The sequence below is a fragment of the Megalops cyprinoides genome, chromosome 20 (genome assembly GCF_013368585.1).
Source record: "Megalops cyprinoides isolate fMegCyp1 chromosome 20, fMegCyp1.pri, whole genome shotgun sequence".
Classification (NCBI taxonomy): Eukaryota; Metazoa; Chordata; class Actinopteri; order Elopiformes; family Megalopidae; genus Megalops; species Megalops cyprinoides.
The window spans coordinates 277130-286169 of NC_050602.1; positions in this window are offsets into that span (position 1 = coordinate 277130).

A 9040-nucleotide genomic window follows, 5' to 3' on the forward strand; every position below is an offset into this window, starting at 1 on the left:
TATAATATTAAATTTTTAAATAAGACAGTTCACATTTATGTATCTATATTTCTGAGTACCACAAAGCATACCCACATTCGCTACAAAGAACAGTGTGCACATACACAATACCGGGTTTAGGTATTAGGTATTTAGGTACATATTTACATATAATAGGTACATATTTTGGCCAAAAGTATGTGGACACCCCTCCTAATTATTGAGTTCAGGTGTTTCAGCCACACTGATTGTTAACAGGTGCATAAAATCAAGCACATAGCCATGCAATCTCCATAGACAAACCTTGGAAGTAGAATGGGTCATACTGGAGAGCTCAGTGACTTTAAACGTGGCACTGTCATAGGATGCCATCTTTGCCCCAAGTCAGTTTGCAAAATTTCTGCCCTGCTAGATCTGCCCCGGTCAACTGTAAGTGCTATTATTGTCAAGTAGAAGCATCTAGGAGCAACAACAGCTGAGCCACGAAGCGGTAGACCACTTGGGGCCGCCAAGTACTGAAGCGTGCAGCACGTAAAAAACCACCTATCCTCTGTTGAATTATTTGCTACAGAGTTTCAAACTGTCCCTGGCTACAATATCAGCACAAGAACTGTGCATCGGGAGTTTCATGGAATGGGTTTCCATGGCTGAGCAGCTGCACACAAGCCCAACATCACTATGTGCAATGCCAAGCGACGGCTGGAGTGGTGCAAAGCACGCCGCCACTGGACTCTGGAGCAGTGGAAACGAGTTCTCTGGAGTGATGAATCACGCTTCACTATCTGGCAGTCTGATGGACGAATCTAGGTTTGGCGGATGCCAGAAGAGCGCTACCTACCGGAATGCACAGTGCCTACTGTGAAGTTTGGTGGAGGAGGGATAATGGTCTGGGGCTGTTTTTCAGGGTTTGGGCTAGGCCCCTTAGTTCCAGTGATGGATAACATTAATGCTACAGCATACAAAGACATTTTAGACAATTGTATGCTTCCAACTTTGTGGCAACAGTTTGGGGAAGGTCCTTTCCTGTTCCAGCATGACTGTGCCCCCATGCACAAAGCAAGGTCCATAAAGACATGGTTTGACGAGTTTGGTGTGGAGGAACTCCAGTGGCCTGCACAGAGCCCTGACCTCAACCTCATTGAACACTAGGGTTGTCACCTTTGATTTGTGAAAAACCGGGACACTTGGGGGGGGGGGGGGGTAATTGCAAATATACTATGTTAACAGTTGTAGGACTCCCTATTGCCTCTCTGACCTATATTTGTCCTTACGCAGATGCTCTCACTGACGCAGTTGCACTCACTCTGGACTCCTTTGTCTGCTGCTGTCCCTTTCTACATTAAATAGATTTTTTACTTTAAATAAACATATACTGTGTAATTATAATCTACTATAAAATCTAATCATATGTCCAAATGTATACCCCCTTTAGCAATGAAAACATGATAAGATGCATTATAATAGAGTATCAACAACTATTTATCTTAATGAATTTGGGCAACTTTCTCTTCAGTTTGACACAGATCATAAAATCATGACTTTCAGATCTTGGAAGTACATCTGCTACTTCTGTAATGTTTGATGGAACACATGTGACAGGTCCATGTATGCCATTTTTTCCTCCTTTGGTAAGGCAAGCATTTTCATAAATGGAATGTGTTTTGCGATTAAATGTTGCTCAATTGAGTTTAAACTGTTCAGCTGCGGTGGGATAGGGTCCAAAGCAAGATTGTCTGCAACACTTTCCCCAGGCATTCTGCCATGAAGAAGCTTTCTATGACAGGTGCAACAAATCCATAGTACACTAGACGGGCCTTTTTTGAAATTGCACTCAGATATACATACTTATACATACATATATACTTTGCATTTCTGAAGGTATGTTTCAGTTATGCATTTTTTTGCTATTGAAGCAACCGCATTCCCTCTTTTTAAATATTTGTCTTTCCTGCATGTTGTTACTTGATGTTTGAACAGTTGTCGATGACATACTGAACAGACATATTCTGGACCACTGCTTATTTTGTCTCTGAACTGTTGAATAACACACTCTAATTTCTTGCCTTTTATGAATTGATTCAGTTCTTCGCTCCATATTCCTCACTTTAACTTTGTTAGCATAAGAAGCATCAGTTCTGTGCTTATCAATATTATATTGTCTCACAGTTGCTCTGTGTTGGTTGTCAGTGGCATATTTCACAACACTACTCTCTGACCTTTGCTCTGTGTTGGTCATCAGTGGTGTATTTCACAACACTGTGCTCTCTGACCTTTGCTCTGTGTTGGTCATCAGTGGCATATTTCACAATGCTGTGTTTTTGACATTTGCTCTGTACTGTTCATTAGTAGCATATTTCATAATATTTTCCTTAATTACATTTGCTCTGTGTTGGTCATTAGTAGCATATTTTAAAATGCTATGCTTTTTCACAGATTCTTTGTAATGTTTGTCTTCATGGTATCTTTTAACTCCCTTCTGGACTTTTTCATTTCGAAAGTCTGTACTTGTTTCATATTGTCTCTTTTGTCTCTTTCAAGTTTACTAGATACAGCATGGTAAGGTATTGCATGTTGCTGTGATTTACTGCACAGAATAGCACATGACAAAGGTCATCATCACTCCTTTTGACACGTCACAACTTCATAATGACACTCATTGCAGTGCTTCAGGTAAATCGCTCTTTTCTCATTGCTCTCTATTTGGTGCAACAAAATTAGATGTAGGATATTTCAACCACTTGTTACAACTGTATGTAAAAATATGTACACCAAGTAGATCTGCAGCTGCCTGTATTTCCACCTTAGTTGCCCAGCTTCCAACATATTTTATTTGTGATGTGTTCATACTCATCAACAGAAGAATACCCACATCTGAGATTATGTATGTACTTGGATGTATTCTTCTCCATATGCTTAACCACAGCAAGTCTGATTTTTCTGTGAGCATTTTCTCGTCCACTGATTTCAAATGATATAGCTCTGAAAAAGCAGTTACCATCACCCACAATAGCATTTGTTTCACAAGGATCATCCTTTGGCATTTCTTCAATGACGTTAACATAATTATTTTCATAGTGGACAATATTCAGCTTTGAACAAAGTCTTTTCTGCTGCTGAACTGTCAAAGGAGTGAACAGAAAATATGTGCTCTCAGATTCTTTCACCAATATTACCTCATCTGCATTATGGTTAGACACTGTTAAACAAATGCTCTCATTCACAGGATTTGAACCTTTAATGCACATATTACCGCTGTTTAAGTGGCCTCTTCTCTTAGCTTCAGCAATTGCATTATTATTCAGACAGCTCTTATCATCTTTGTTTTCTCTGCATCATTTCATTGTAGAGTTGGTTACTGTGGCTGTTGTGTTTGTTGTCACATGCTCCATTTTCATTATGTTCAGCTTTTCTTCACCTCACATTTACATTGACAACATTTACATTTACATTTATTTATTTAGCAGACGCTTTTATCCAAAGCGACTTACAAAAGTGCATACAGCAAGTATAGCGACAGTACGGGGACAGGATGTGTACAGTTCCACAATGAGACAGTTCTCAGCTGAGAGCAGCGTCTGTTTGAGGACACAGTACTATTAGATTTGTACAATTACAGCCTATAGGGCAACTAATACGATACACTTTCAAACGGCGGACTTCGACAACTTCAAACGGCGCAATGAGCGTCAGGGTAAAGGCGGCAACAAGAGACAATTTAAAAGCACAATTTAAAAAGCACAGCAATTTACGACAGCACTGATGGGCGGGGGGGCAGCAATTGTGTGCTGGGTCAGTCCAGGTAGAGTCTGAAGAGGTGTGTCTTCAGGCCCCGTCTGAAGGACTGGGGTGAAGAAGCTGTCCGTAGCGAGACCGGGAGTTCGTTCCACCACTGGGGAGCACACACAAGTATTTTTCAGGGAATCGTTATGATCCTCAGTCATTCAATTCAATTCAATTAATTTTTATTTGTATAGTGCTTTTTACAACACTAGTTGTCACAAAGCAGCTTTACATTGTTCCCAGGCCTGAGACCCCCCGAGGGCAAGCCTAAGGCAACAGTGGCAAGGAAAAACTCCCTATCAGGAAGAAACTTTGAGCAGAACCAGGCTCAGAGGGGGAGCCCATCTGCTTCTGGCCGGCACTGGGCAGATAGAATTAGAGAGAGTCTTAACGTTGTACAATGTACTTTAAGACATTTGGGTTAGATAGACAGCAGTAATTAACGACATAGTAATTATGAACTCTATCCTATAATGTCAGTTTCTTGGCACGCAGTTGGCTTGATGGGCAGGGCAGTGAGGTAGCAGGACTGATCGGTTCTTAGCGCGCAGTTGGCTTGACGGGCAGGGTAGTGAGGTAGCAGGACTGGAAGTTGGGGTGTGACGCTTGAGCTACAGCTCCGGGCAGGAGCCCGGAGCAGGGGTAGGAAACAAACAGAGAACAGTGATTAGTGGATGTTAAGTGTGGGAATGGAAACAAAAAGGCATAAAGGCAAAGGGGGGAACAGAAGGGGGAAGAGGAATGCATGTGCGTAATAGGGAAAAGTCCCGGCAGATAAGGATTATGGCAGCATACCTAGGGGACGAGAGGCAAGGGGCCAGCACAATCATGAGGGTGACCCTAAGGCAGTCAACAGACCACAGCCGGATCAGCTGAACACAGAGTACCCAGGCCGTCATATAGTGACAGCAATGGCCACTTAGTCCACCAGAGACTTATGACCAATGTCAGCACTGTGCCATGTCCCTCAACTAAAAGATTTGAAATAAAGATATGTTTTTAGCCTAGACTTAAAGGCGGAGAGAGTCTGCTCCTCGAACCTTGGTGGGTAGACTGTTCCATAAAAGAGGGGCTCGGTACGAAAAGGCTCTACCGCCTATAGTACTTTTACCCACTCTTGGAACAATGAGAGAAGTCCCGCACTGTAGATGAGGGATCTCAAGTTTGGTGATGATTGGCCATTGCATTCAGGAGTTATTACTCATTATATAAATAGAGGCCATGCCCACATACCTCATTGGTTCACTCTGTCCACATCTTTTAACGTAGCAACTTTCTTTATACTGGGATTAAAGATCTCAGTCTGAAGATGCTGTGTACCAAATTTTGTGCAAATTGGCTGCACCCTATAGGAGGAGATAGATTTTAAAGGTTTTACAAAAAATTCAAAATGGCAGAAAATCCAATGTGGCGCATCATTTTGGTCCAGGAGGTTTTTTTTCAACTGGAGGCAGGGAATCAGCAGAAAAAAAGAATTTTGATTCTACCCCAAGCGGTTCAAGAGTTATAGCCCAAAACGCGTTGTGGCTTCCTATAGCGCCACCATCGGGCCATGGCCAATCGGGGTAATTTTTTTACCTGAGTAGTGGGTGACCATAGGAACCTATCTACCAAGTTTGGTAGCCCTAGCATCTATAGTTTTTGCTGTGCAAACACTTTTAGGGCAGAAAAAATAATAAAAATAATAAAAATCGGAACAAACACAACAGGGTTCCAGCACTACGTGCTTGGACCCCTAAAAAAAAAAAAATCGGAACAAACACAATATGGTTCCAGCAATACATGCTTGGACCCCTAAAAATCGTAACAAACACAATAGGGTTCCAGCACTACGTGCTTGGACCCCTAATAAATATAGCCGCAAGCGGCGATTACGAGGTCCAAGCATATCAGCGAAACAATGAATTGGTGATGGCTGCCATTGCCTCTGAGTCATCAACATGTCCTTGAAGACTTTATCAGGACCCTTGACCAAGATGCATTATACAAAATTCTAACTTTATTAGGGAATTGATTTAGTAGATATGGCCATTTCTTTGCTATAGTGCCACCCATTCATGTATTAAACCAAACTTGATCACCTTAAGCCTATTGTCCTATAGATAACAGTTGTCAGTGAGTCTAGGTGTCTGGGTCAATGAATGTTGATCTGGGTGTAGCTGTCTGGAATGTAGCAAAGTGCAGTTTTTGAATGGGGGAGTGGTGGAAAGAGAGTTTGCCATGTTGTTCATACAGATTGCTATTTGACACATCCAAAACAATCCTGCAAAGTTTCATGATGATAGGTCACAATTAAATCAGTTTAAATGCTGCTGAAATTTGATTGGCTGATGGCGGTCAGTTTAAGGGCTCCTGAAATTTGATTTGACATTTGACATTGTCACCCACTCCTACACTCACACCTATGGGCCTTATAGCATGTCCAATTGGCATTACCTGAATGTGTTTGGACTATTGTAGAGAACCAGAATACTCAGAGGAAACCCACATGAACACAGGTACAAGAAACAAACTGAACGCAGATGCACCCTGAACTTGAAACTTCCATACTGTTAGGCAGTAGTGCTACCCATTTGCACCACCGTACTGCCCCCCACTACGTATATGTCAAGCTTAACATGAGCAGTGTCGTAAAATGCAGTGTGCCTTCTTGGGACATTGCAATAGGAAGTGTTGGAGGAGTGCCATTTTTGGGTATTTGAAAAAATCCAAAATCGTGGGAAAAATGGCATTGAACATACCATATTACTTATTCATTTTCTTACATACAATACTTTCATTTGACATGAATTTAATAAAACACACAGAATAAAAAAGATATGCTGATCTTTTAAATGAAATTGTGACATTTAAATGAAGATAAAATGTAATCACATTTTCAAATGAATAAGTTATTTAAATAAAAATTAAAATAAACTGCTGGGATCTCTAATTCCACTGAACAATCTCAGATAAATGGCGCCATCTGGTGTTGTTAATGTATAATGACATTAAAAAGTCTAGTCATCCCATGCAAGACAACTCCACTTCTCATTCCTTGAAGTAGAATAAAAAATCCCTGTCTTTCATTCAGGCCAATATGGAAAGTCCAAGTGTTTCTTCAACACTATTTAGTGTATTAGTTGTGGCAGTAGGTCAAAAGGTGCAAGAGATGTGCCTACTTTAAGTGTAAAAAATCGATTGTATCTTAGCAGCCATGCCATTTGGACATTGAACTATGTGTTCATTTCCCAGTTAGGACCTGACATGTAATGATGTAATGATCTACAAGGAATTGGTTGCAATATCTGCTTTTCTTTGTGTGGTCTGTGCCTTGTGATGTCGATTGGAACAAAATGTCATTAACATTTAAGTAAACAGAAATGTGCCAATACAGTATACCAATTTTGGTACTCTATCAATGTGCCAAATTTCATAAAAGTCCACCAAGGGGTTCTATGGGCTGCCATAGACTCCCAGAGGAGAACGTATAATAATAGTGAAAAATTCTAACAATTACAATAGGTGCCTTGCACCTTCGGTGCTTGGCCCCTAATAATAATGAACAATTCTAACGATTACAATAGCTGCCTAGCACCTTTAATAAAAATCAGAACAAACACAATAGGGTTCCAGCACTGCGTGCTTGGACCCCTAATAAAAATCGGAACAAACTCAGTAGGGTTCCAGCACTACATGCTTGGACCCCTAAAAATCTAAACAAACACAATAGGGTTCCAGCACTACGTGCTTGGACCCCTAATAGTAAAAATCAGAACAAACTCATTAGGGTTCCAGCACTACATGCTTGGACCCCTAAAAATCAAAACAAACACAATAGGGTTCCAGCACTACGTGCTTGGACCCCTAATAGTAAAAATCAGAACAAACACAATAGGGTTCCAGCACTGCGTGCTCGGACATTGCATTCAGGAGTTATAACTCGTTATATCAATAGAGGCCACACCCACCAATTTCATTCATAGAATAATTTAACAACCACATGCTGTAGCTTTCGCAATAGCGCACAAACTACAGACAATCTGCGCTGTTTTGCAAGCACAATCATTTACTTTATTTACGCATTGGTGTCAATTATTCTGTGAATTATTTGTTTTATTGTTGATCAAGGAGAATAAAGAGGTGGCAGTGTAGCATAGTGGTTAAGGAGCAGGACTCGTAACCGAAAGGTTGCCGGTTCAATCCCCGCTGGGACACTGCTGCTGTACCCTTGGGCAAGGTACTTAACCCACAATTGCCTCAGTAAATATCCAGCTGTATAAATGGATAACATTGTAAAGAACTGTAACCTATGTAAGTCGCTTTGGATAAAAGCGTCTGCTAAATGAATAAATGTAAATAAAGGCTAACAGGTTGAAAGTAATGATAGATTTAAAGGTAATGTTTCAGCCTCCCCTGTTTCCAGCTCATCAGCTGCCACTGCTTTATAGTAAGCCTCAATATGTAATTGGGCGCTGAGGAGAGTGGCTAGTGGCCACTATAGAATTTTACTGTCCTTCCTGCTGCCTCATTTCCAGTGGGCATCACCCTGGCTTTTAGCTGGGTTCTGCTTTGAACTATGCAGGACATTGATCTTTCTGATTGCCTCCGTTTATATTCTGTCCAATGTATGAGACTACCTAGTGTCACACTGCCCCATAACTGACTACACCCAAATTTATATATATTTTCACTGTATTCCATATTTGGTGCTTTGTGCCAATTTATTTTTTGGAAGAAGAAACTATAACGTAAAGCTTGATTGAATTGATTGATTCAAATGGTTTATTGTGATGAACAGTTTTGTTTTCCCATCACTATTTATTGCAATATGTTAAACACACTACACTCGAGAGTGACTTTACTGATTCTAGTGTTCAATACTGCTGTTGACCAGATGCAATGCACACTGAATCACAAATATCTGAATATGAATCCCAATTTCATTTAGTAGCTTAGATGCCTGAAATACAGAATGGCAGGGTAAATTCCTTTGTGTGTGTGTATTTGTGTGTATGTGTTTGTGTGCTTTTGTGTTTGTTGTGTGTGTGTGTGTGTGTGTGTGCATGCAATCAAGATCACTTGCAAGAAGAAGCACATCTCAATGTCACATGGTAAATACAGACAATCTTGTGCGTATGACTGCTTGAAAAATGCACTTTGACATGTGCAGTGAATAAAACGTATGCTTTGCCTCTCATCTTTTGGCCTTCCCAGAATCCTCTTTAATCATGTCTTCTGGCACCCAGTTAGTGGCAATGTAACCAGTGGAGTATTTGTGGAGAAATGTGTTCAAAAGTAA